Here is an 11706-nt window from a genome sequence, read left to right on the forward strand (position 1 = left end):
AACGAAACAACTTAACAACCCGCTTCGTGGCGGGAGCTGGCCCGGGGCCCGGCCGCCCCGCCCGCCAGCTTGCCCGGCCGCGAGCCCGCGCGAGCCCGAGGCCTTTGCGCGGGGGCGCGCGAGGGGCCGCCCCAGAGTACCCCAGCCCCACAGCCCAGGGCCCTTCGGAGCTGGTGACCTTGGGATGGCTCCATCCCGCGCGGCAGCGTGGCCGCATCCTCCAGGCCAGGCCGCCAGGGTATCTGCGGCTCCAAGTCCTGGACTAGAACAGCCCTCCCTGCAGGGAGCTGGCCAGCCGCTGGAAACTTCCCTCTGCGCGCTGACCCTGGCCCCTCCTGCTGCCTCCAGGCCTCCGCTGGCCCCATTTCAGTTAAGCAACGTGCTAGCTATGTTCTGGGTGCACCGGGATCTGAAGGATTCCAGCAAATGCCCCCTCCTCCTCTTTCTACCCTCACACCCCCTGGGGCCTACCAGGCAGCTCTCTGAACGGAAAGTTGCCAGCTTCCATCCTTCACCCTCTGGCCCTAGGGCTGGGCTTGCCCTGTAGGAAATGCCAGGGGCCACCTCTCTGGGACTGGGCTCTGTTCCTGTCCCAGAAGCACCCCAGAATTTGGGCTTACTAGAGTCACAGGTGGGAGTGGTCTCTTAAACCCAAGGCCAGGAGGGCTTCACTCCTTCCCAGTCCAAGGCTTTGGGAGGCTAGCCAGAGGTCCTCTCTGTGTACCTAGGAAGCCTTCAGGCTGTAGCTTCCATTCCCAGCCAGAACAATGGCCGGGGCCTCTTTCAGGCCACCTCCACAGTGCCAGTGAAGACTGTAAAGTGTACAGACAAGAATGGGCCTTCCTATCTACACTGTTGGTGGGTTTTCTTTGTCTGGCTGCTTTCCCTGGTGGCACTGAAGAGCCACCCTGTGCACAGCCCTGACCAACACATAGCCCTAAGTGTACACACACTAGGAATGGAAAGACTAGCCAGACACCTGGGTTCCAACAACGCCTCAGCTGCTTCCTACCTGTAGGCGCACAGTTCCATTCACCCCTTTGCCTCAGTTTTCTCATCTCTAAAGAGGGAGTGGACCCCAACCGAGCACAGGGCTGCACAATTCAGTGCCTGGCTGGAATGCATGCTGGCAGCCAACACAGCTCTAGCTGTCAGTAGCCTGAGCCCTCCCTAAATCCTAGTGACTCCTTCCTTCCTTCCTTCCCCCTCTTCTCAGAACCCGGTGAGTCAGGCCCAGGGAGACAGGACCCATAGAATCTGCATTTCCCTCAGGGTCCCTCTGCTGCTCAGAGAGAATTAAGGCACACAAGTACTTAGGTTTGGGGCTAGCCCGGAGCCTGCCACACGTGAGCTCCTCCCCATCCCCTCAGCTCACTCCGAGGTACAGTACAAGTCGAGCCACCAGGTCCCTGGCCCGTGAATGCCAGGGTTTGAGGCCCAGGGTTCTCCCTGAGGGCCCTCTTTTTTCCACAGAAGGTGAAAGAACACGAAGTAGACACAGGCCAAGTATAGGTCCTCCACTTACAGGATCGTTGCCCTGAGGAGCGCCTCTGCGCCTTGAGACCCAGTCCCATCAGAACTTTGCAGGTCCCCAAAGGGCAACCACAGTACCAACTCCATGGAACCAAGACGACTCCTACTCAAGGAGCCTTTCCCCCAGCCAGCTGCCCTGCATACCTAGCACTACACAACCCTGATAATAGCCCAGGACGAAAATACATCTTCCTCACTAAAGAAGACTACAGGTCCTACAGGGAAGGAGCTAAGATACAAAGGGGACAGGAAAGGGAATGCGGGTTCCCCAAAAGATCCTTGCTCTGAACAGCAGCTCAGATTCCTCACCATTCCCAGAGACTTTCTAAGATCACACTATGTGCCAGACATGCTTCTAGCTATTCCCCTCCATGCCCACCCTTCAGGTCAGGAGCCATGGAGTCCTGGTTGGCTGTACCCTCTCTCGAGTTTTAGGGGTAGCATAGGGACAGTCCCATGCCACAAAACCAGACCAGACGCAGAAGGCCAGCACAGACTAACGAATGTCACCAGCATGCACACGTTCCAAGAAAGCCCTGTGTGCTGGGCCAGCATGCCACCACCGGCCTGTCCATGTTGTTGGCCATGCGGTAGCTCTTTAGAACAGGCCACCGAGCTCTCGGCTCTCCTACCTGCCTGACTGCTGATGGGGAGACTCCAGGAGACAGCACCCTGAGGCAGGGTGAGGGGAGCTTGGCTGGTAGCCTGGCAGTTTCCCAGAAGCCCTGTCGGGTCCACAGGGCGCCAGATCGACAGCTGCTGGCCACCTCCTGGTAGACTGCCAGCCTGAGAGCCAGTGCTGCCCAGGACCAGTGCTGTGGCACCAATTAGCTTAGCCTCCCAGGGGCAGGAGAGTGGCTGCTGCCTTACCCAGCTGAGGGTCACCGGGGCCAGACTCTCTAGTCCCAGGCTGTGGGGAGCAGAGAAGGTACCTGTGTGGACCCAGAGGACCAGCCAGCCACCGAGGCTGGCAGGGAAAGAGGGCAGAACTAGCCTCTGTAAGCTGCCCAGACTGCCATATGGGCCCGCCTCTGCCTGCCTACCCTTCTAGTCAAGTGCCACGTGTGTCAGGAGTATCGTGGGCATCCCACGTGCAGCCGGGGGACAAGTCCTCTCCTCACCTCCCTCCCCAGCTTCCGTTCTGCTCTGAGGCACCTGTGTGTTTCATCTTCCATTCTCTGCCCCAGCTCCAGGTCAGCTTTGTAGACACTAAAAGGAAGCTGTGGGGGTACAGCTGACCACACAGCAAGATGGCAGTGGGGCCTAGATTGCAGCTTTTCTCTACTGCTGCCCGCAGCTGTCCCCACCTGAACCCTGGCTGAAGGTAGATCTGCTCAGGCCCTTTCAGCAACCTTTCAGAATCCCTGATGGGCCTCAGCCAGGAGGAGAGTTCTGTCTGAGAATCCAGGGAGCCATCCCTGAAGCCCCAGACCACAGCCATTTCAGCACAGATGTGGAGGTTCCCCTAGTGGGTAGACTTTTGTACTTTTGACACCCCACCTGTTGAAGGTAGGGGGAAACCCTCATCCCTCCTTCCAAAAGATTTCAGCAAGATATCTTCTTATATACAGATCCTGATTCCTAACATCTGGAAGTTCTTCCCCAAGTCTGACTTAAAATCATCCTGCTGCAGGGATGTCTATTCTCAGCTGCGGCACACACAAGCATCCTTTTCTTGCTTGCTCGCTGCTCCCACAATGGAGGCTGTTGACACCTCTCCTCTGAGCCTCAGAAACGTGATCTGGGTCACCCAACCAGGTCCCCATTCTGGACCAGAAGTAAGGAATCTGGGTCAGTCATACTTGCCCCCATGTCCTGGCAACAGATCCAAGACTAGGCAAGCAGCTGGGACAATGAAACCTTCCTGGGCACGGAATAGCAAGGGTCTGAGGTCGTAAGCCTCCTCCTGTGTAAGTGGAGGCCTGTAACCCTCAGTCAAGTCTCAGGGAAGGGTCTCTTGTCCCAGGGCCCCAGGATGGGTCTGGATACTGCCCACTTCTCTCAATGACACTAATGACCTTTCCCCATCATGGAGATTCTATTTGGCTGCTGCTATGATGCCCAAGGATGTACATGTCAGCAAATGTGGCCCTGGAGAAAATTTTCTGTCCCATCACTCCACTTCCAATGGTCTCCTGGCCTGATCTGACTTCCTCTGCCCCAAGCTTAGGTCCTGACAGGTCCTAGTCAGCCCCTGCCTTGCAGATATAAGGTAAGGCATACAGTCCAGACCCCAGGCAAGTAAGGCAGAAAGGAAGGATGAAGGCCCAGTTAGATTCTGTGAATACAACTCACTTATTATTTCTGTGATAAATGTGCCCACTCCCTGCCGCCCCAGCATCTGCACCTGCTGTAGTTCACCTGCCCCAGCAGCCTCTGTTAGGGTGGTTGCCTCCTGTTGGCCTGGCCCTCCAAGGGAACCTGCTGGGATCTGTCACCTGGCTTCTGCTTCCCAGATCATCCTCAGCCCCGCTCTCCACATGCCCTCCCACATCATTCATCCTCTGCCCGAAGGACTTCTCAGGCTCTATCCTCACACAAATCCAAGGCCATACTGCTCCTCACAGTCCTACAGGACCACTGGGAACCGGCTCCAATCTTCCAGACCACAGCCACACTGGTCAAGAACCTTAGCTCCAGGTAGCCCTCCCTAAACCCGGGAACAGCCACAACTCCCATTGTAGCCCCCAAGCCAGTGTAGCCTCCCACTTCATTTCACCCTCAGCTCCAAGAGCAGGTGTCACAACCCTATCCCCAGGTCCCAGGGACAGTGGTACAAGAAAGGCATTACCAATCGACCGCCCAGCATCTCCCTACAGACACCTCCAGTAGTGTCCAAAAGAGGCGGATCCAAGAAGTTTGGAAGACCCTCAGGGTTATGACAAGCCCTGCAGCTGCCCACACACTCAGCTTCTGGCCCTGCTCTCCTGCTACCTGCCAGCCCAGACCAGCCCTAGAAGGGAGAAGTGAACAGAGGCTTGACCCTACCCAACTCGGAGCTCAGCCACCTGCTAGACAGTAGAGATAAGCAGTAACCTGTACTTGCTCATAGAATGATAGATTCTGTAGGGCCTGTGTGTTCGAGGAACATGAGGGGACAGTGCACACAGAGTGCATGGAGCCCACCTCCCACCCACTAAGCAAGGGCCCTTACTGCATCGTGATGCCTCCTGCCAGCCCACGAGCAGATACTATTCTGGGACTGTGCCTGTCGGGGTCCCCTCGGATCTGATGGGCTAATTCACACCCCAGTATGAATGACTCATAAGGTGTCCACCCACAGGGTATAAAACAGCCAGGAGTGGGCACAGTGCACCCCAGTGGGGGATCTTAGGTTCTGGGCAGGAGTGTGACTGAAGCCTCTGCGGTTGAGGGGTTCTCAACTGGGCCTCCGAGAGTCTTCAGGAGCCGGCTTCCACCTGCACCCCAGAAATCGGCTCCCTGATCCATCTCCATCTCGGGTCCCCCTCTGTTTAGTCACACCTCCTCCATCAGGAGTGCCCATGTCCCAGACCCATCTACCACCTTCTTACTCCACATAAAGGTGGGTGCTGCTGCCTCCAGAAGGCCCGCTCAAGTGCCCAAGCTCTCAGTCTTTTCTTCCTGGGAGGGCTGGACCACTATGCCCAGCCCCTGGGCCACTCCACCCTTCTGCTGAGTTGGCACCCTTCCTTTGCTGTTTTTGAGACTCTAGTCCTGGCCTGGGTTTCTGACATCCAAACCTGTAGTCTGGTTCCCTTAACTATGGAGATGGAGACCACCTGAGCCCCTCTTTGCACCTCAGGTCTATACAGGGCCTTTGGAGAGTCTCCTGTTACCCCCACCCAGACGCTAATCTCTTCTTCTCTCCTACCTGGCGCCAGACACTCTGCACTGGGGCTTCTGGTCTCAGACTGTCCCCTCTATGCCTAGTGGCTCCTCTCAGATTACCCAGGCAGGACGCTTAGGTCATGGCTGTCTGTGGGACAGTGGACACAGCTCCATGGCCTGGCAAAAATGACCTGGCCTGGAGAACAGTTTCCTGCTGACTGCACCTGGCTCAGGAAGGTCCTTGATGCCCCGAGCCTCTGTGCCTCTCCTAGGCTCCTGTCTATGGTTCCTAGGGAGACATCCACCTGGCCTGTCATCCTTCTGCCAGTCAAAAGGCTCTTGCCTGGACTCCACAGCCCTCATATTCCACCAGGTTTGATGCCAGCTGCGCTAGGCTCTTGCTGGGCACTGGGCACTCACTCCTGGTATTCCCCTAGCTTAGGATGATGCATACCTCACACCCACCCTAGCCAATCTAGCCTCATCTCCAAGACATCTTCCCAGGATTCCAGGTGTAAGCCTTCCTCTCCTACTTGCCCTGGCATGCCCATATGGTTGCTGTGACCTGACTCATGACCTGTGCTATGGGAAAAGGGAGCTGATGTCCACAGAGGGCATGCCAATCTTTCCAGAGCGAGCCACCTCCCACAATACCTATTGCCCACCACCTTCACCCTCAAAACTGCCGCCAAGACATTGAACAAACCAAGGCCAATAGCATCTGCAGTTAGCCAGGATTTACCACTAACCACACCCTCTGCCAACACACACACACACACACACACACACACACACACACACACACACTCCCACTACCTCCACCATGTCGACCACTGCCTCCATGTTACCAAAACCACTATATTACTGCTGCCATGTCAGCACCATCACTGCCACCACCACAGCTGCTGTCTCATCATCACCACCATGGCCACCATGGCCACCAGAGCCACTATGGTATCACCACCACCTCCACAACCAGCACTGCATCACCGACACCCCCTGCATGCTCACCCCATCTCTGATAGCACCTCCACACCCGCCATCTCCTCACCAACAGCACCCCACCTCCATAACCATGGTTCCATTATGACACCACCTCCAAAGTCACTCCTGCTCCACCAATACTTCTTTCATGACCACTACCTTATTCTGACACTCCCCCTCTGTGGCCACCATCATGTAACAACCATAACCTCCCCGGCCAGCTCCACGTTGCCAACATGTCTCTTACACTGTCAATACCATCACCACTGCCATCATCCCTATCACATGACCAGGACCAGCACCCCATCATCGCCAATGCCATTATCCACAGAAGAACACTGTCATCATTACCTCCATTACCTTATCAACGCAGCCCTCCATCACTCATCACTCCCATCCACAACGTCACTACCATGAATGATCGCGTATCACTCACCACTAGAAGCCCCGGAGTCGCCAGCATCAGCATCACAGACCACGTAGCTGTGACCACCACCCTCCTGTCATCGGTGTCTCTTTCACCACCCCACATTCCCCACTGTTTCCACTCAGTGCACAGACCCCAGCAGTACTATTTGGTCCCTATCACCATACACATTACACAACCCTTCTCCTCCCTCACCACCACATCCTTAGGCCAGCACGAGCATCATCTCCAACGGCACAGATACCATCACCATGTCCACACGTGCAGTCAGCTGCATGTATCACCAATGCTGAGACCATCCGAGCCAGGCAAAGCTCTACAACGTGGTTGCACCAACTTGTCCACTGTGCTCTCCTACACAGGCACCAGTGCCCACTTGCTTGCCATGAGTACGGTACTGCCCTACCGGCAACAACAGCCTGTCTTGAGGATGAACACGGCCCCCAGAATTCAGCAGTCTTCTTCAGCTCAACACACCCAGCACAGTGCTGGTGCATCCTGTCTCAGGAGCCTCAACGTGCTCCCTGACCAGCCAGGGCAGTAAGAGCAGACAGACAGACAGCCTGCACAATTGTCTGTGCCCTACCACCCTCTTTTCTGCACCTCACTGCTCACCTAATCCAGCAGACCTGGTCACCTCCATCATTCCACTGCTTCCAGGCAAGGGCTGGGAGCAGGCTCCCACATCACTCAAGCCTCCCAGCTAATTGGAAAGTCTTTCCCTTGTGTCTTCCTTTCCCTGTGCCCTGCAATCTGAGAATAGGACCCACACCAATTCTACCCCTGCTAAGTCATTTCTGAGGCCAGAGAACCTAGTCTCCACAGCTACAAATAGGTATGGTGGTTACAGAAGTGGACCCTCATGCCTGGGCGGCCGCTGCCCTGCATACTCTCTGCCCTGCTCTCTACCTCCCTCTCCTTGCGGCTTCACTAACTCTAGTTGTGCTCTGCTGGGCTTCTGTGCACCCTATGCTGTGGTCTCGGGCTCCTATACCCTCCAGCCAAGGTGCAGTCCAGCCAGCATGGCCCTCTGGCCTGTGAGATGGCACTGTGTCTATGTGGCTCACTGCTGCCCTCTGAGATGCCCTCCTGACACTCAGCACATCATCAACCATGACAGCAGCCCATTTCATAGGTGTAGAAGCCAAGGTTCAACATGATGGGAGCTTGCCCACGTAACCAGGTAGTCAGGCAAAGGCCTCTGTACAGGTACAGGCCAGGTTTCCCTTGTAGTGGGCATTATGAGTCCACATGTCCTATGGGAGTGGATGGGGGACATTGCAGACAAAGGCCTAGTGGTCTGGGGCAAGGTGGGAACTTGTACAGCAAGTGGCTCCCTGGAATGGCAAAGGAAGGTGGGAAATCCCCTTAGTTCTTCCCCATCTCAAAGCCTCCATCCACTCTGAAGGTCCTCCTCAGCCCTGCTTTAAAGGAGGCAGCTGCAAGCCAAGCATCAGGGTAAGGCTTTTCTCAGAAAGCCTTGAAATCCTAGCTGAGGCAGAAGAATTGCCATGAGTTCCAGGCCACCTGAGTTACTGGCTGTGATCCTGTCTCAAAAAAGGGAAGAAATGACAGGAGAGAAGACAAAAAAGTACAGAGGATGGTGAGGAGGAAGGCAAGTCAGGCAGGGGCAGCTTGGGGACAGTAGCTGTCTCCTTAGCCTGAGAACCCTACATAGTCATGAAAATAAGTCCCCCCTTCCTGTCCCATCATAGAATTGGAGAACTGAAGTATGGGTTTGCATGGCCATTGTGGGTAGAATCAAGTACTCTGTAGCTGGAAGAGGCTGGATTACAGGACCCCAAAGCTCTGCAGCCCTCAGGACTGGATTCAGCTGGCACTCAGGGGCACCCTTCTGGGTGTGTTCAAAGGTGGGAGGGGGGACAGGGAGAAGGACTACTGGTCTTTGTCTTGTGTTCAAGGAGTAAATGATGGAGTGAATGAATGAGTAGGTGAGTTACCACTCTCCCCAAGGGTAGGGTAATCACATTAAGATGGGGCACACTCCTGAGGAACATCTGTTGCAAGGCCACTGTGTGCCTTACAGCCAGGATCCTGTGGATAAGACCCATGGCCTACCCCAGGGGCTAACAGCAGAGACAAACTGCATCACTGCTGGGAGGATGGAGACCAGAAGATGGGAATCTGCAGAAACATGGGCTTAAGGCAGCAGATGCTTTCAGCCCACCCCAAATTCTGGATGGGGTGGGGGTCTTGTTTCTGTATGTGACTTCATGACCCTGTGTACCCCCTCTAGCTTTCCAGAGGACCCTGTATGAAGGCACCTTAAACTCACCTCACCCTGCTCCTTTCTGCTTCCTTTGCCCCACTAGGAACAAGCCCAGTGAAGAGTGAGATGGACTGTCAAAGGCGCAGACTCTTGGGCTGGGCAGTGTTGAACATACCTTTAATACCAGCACTTGGGAAGCAGGGGCAGGCAGATCTCTGAGTTTGAGGCCAGCCTGGTCTACAGAGTGAGTTCTAGGACAGCCAGGGCTACCCAGAGAAACCCTGTCTCAAACAAACCAACAAAAGAGGGGGAAGATTCTTAAGATAGGCTTTTGGCAAGGTATCCAGAGAGGGTTCCTGAAGGTAGTACTGGGCTCACTGGAAACCCTTAGGCCTAAGGTCAGGCTCTTTGTCTGTGAACCTGGCTGGCAAAGGGCAATGGGGCAGAAAGTGCTCTGAGGGAAATGGGTGGACCTAGTGGGACTTGGCAGATCCACCCAGGAAAAGATCAAGAGTTTGAAAAGGAACACTTTGTGGAGAGAGACAGTCCTGGCGATGCCCGAAGTCAGAGCTCTGGCCGTCCTGCACTTACAAGGGCTCATTCACTCCCTATAACATCTGGCCCCTCCTCGGGCACTGTTTGTCCTCTGGATCTCATCCTCCATTTAATCGTTTACCCTAGACCCCGATGTCCACACCCCACTCCATCCCACTCCTGAGCCTCCTACCTTGCTCACTACTTGCCCAGAACTGACTACCATGACCGCTCACCCATCTAGCCATGACGCCCATTCACACTCATAAATCATTTCTCATCCTAACAGGTGGCAGGAAAGCCTGGGAATACATAAGTGACTGCCACTGTCCCCCTCGGTGGAGACACACCAAGCTGGGGCTCTCTGGGGATACAGCGTGGTTAGCACATTCCAGCAAGGGCCTCCTCTCCCCTTATTTCTTACCCCAGGCTCTCACATTCACCGGTCATGCTTCTATAGGTGTGCAAAGAGACAGAGCTCTCGAATCCTGTTGCCAACCTAGAGTTCAAGACCCAGATCCAGAGACATGGATGACAGACATTGCATGAAGGACTAGCTTACGTCGGGTGCCTAGACAGACATCTCCACTGTGGACACTGCCAGAGTCTGTGCAGGTAGGTGGGTTCCTGGAGGGAAGGCAGGAAGAGGGGCCCCAATACAGGCGCAAGCCTCTGGCTTGTTCTCTGCATGAATGTGTCACACTATCGGTGATCACATGTGACTGGAAGAGAGGGTGATCCTCTCGGTATGTGACATACGTGGAATGAGTGTGAACAGGCAGGGATGGTTCCAACAGAGACGAGGAGCAGGGCTCAGCCTAGGACCAAGATCAGGGTTCAGTGCGCAATGAGGGTAAGCATCCAGGGTGTGACCAGGGTCACAGCTCAGGGCATGACGAGGAGCAGGGGTCAGAGTGTGGACAAGGCCAGGGCTCAGAGTGTGCCCAGTGTCAGTTCTCAGTGAGTGATCAGGATGGGGACTCAGTGTGTGATGAGAATTGGTATTCAGTGTGTGAGACAGGTCAAGGCTCAGTTTCTGTACAGAATTAGGAATAAATGTGTAGCCAAGGTCACGGCTCAGTTTGTGGTGAGAATCGGCGGTTAGTGTCTGAACAGGGGCTCGTTGTGTGACTAGAGTTAAAGCTTAGAGTTAACCTGTGACCGTGATGAGTGTTTGACCAGGATTACGGTTCAACGTCTTGGTTAGGGTCAGCACTCAGGATATGACCAGGGGCTGGTCTAGGCCACTTCCAGTTAGGGATCTGGACTCTACCCTAGATTAGGATGGTTTGGTTATGGGTCACAATTACAGTACAAAAAGGTTACCCTCTATGAGGTGACAGTCACAGAAGGCTGTCCTCTCCCCCTAGTGGCCAGGCCATTCCTTGGTCCCTAGGCCTGTTCTCAGCCAAGCACAGGCAAGCACCGGCCACACACCAGGCAGGTCAGGCACACTGGTGGAAGTGGGACAGTGTTCTGACATTCATCCCCCTTTAGGCCAAGAGGAAAACACTGACATTCACAACTCATAGTAAAAGTAATAGCTACAGGCTGTGGCATGAAGAGCCGCTCAACAGAGAGCAGAAGGGTGGCTAGGGCATGGGGAAGTTACTTAAGCTGGCCTAACCACCACTCAGTCTTCCTTTAGCCTCAATTTAAGGGTTCTAGATGCCTGTTCTGAGCAGTCTCCTCAATCACCACTGGGCCACTCAACTGACTAGGTACCATTCTGCTGTCCTGGGGCCTGATCGTCCATGGTCCAGTTCTCCAGGGCTGGGGCAGAACACTGAGTGAAGTAGATGTCACTATCCACAGCTGGAAGAATAGGGCAGATGGAGGCTCGGTAGAGTTCTTTGGCTTCCCTGGTCCTACCTGATATCAGATAGCTTGCCAGCTCCAAGAGTAGGAGCCTCAGCTCAAGGGGCGGTTGATGGGCTGTAGCCTGGTAAGGGACAGTGACCTTGACTCATCTGGGAAGTCAGAAACATTGGTGGGGCTGTCCCCACCAGAAGGCCGGTTTTTACATTGCTAGGAAGAGGGGGCGCTCTGCAGGGTGCCAGTGTGGACTAAGAGGATGAGGAGGTTGGCAGCCCTTAGACACCCACCACACAGAGCTTGCCAGAACCCTGTGTAGAAATCAGCCTCCCCCACAACACACACACACACACACACACACACACACACACAC

The 11706-nt window shown here is 55.0% G+C and overlaps 1 protein-coding gene across 4 annotated transcripts in view; it reads right to left on the reverse strand.

Moving 5' to 3' along the window:
* The window catches only part of Adgrb1 (adhesion G protein-coupled receptor B1), a 71712-nt gene that overhangs the window by 25206 nt on the left and 34800 nt on the right, over positions 1 to 11706 (reverse strand). The window lies entirely within an intron of this gene.

Source organism: Psammomys obesus, unplaced genomic scaffold (assembly GCF_907164565.1).
Source record: "Psammomys obesus unplaced genomic scaffold, mPsaObe1.curated_primary_1811, whole genome shotgun sequence".
In the NCBI taxonomy this organism is placed as follows: Eukaryota; Metazoa; Chordata; class Mammalia; order Rodentia; family Muridae; genus Psammomys; species Psammomys obesus.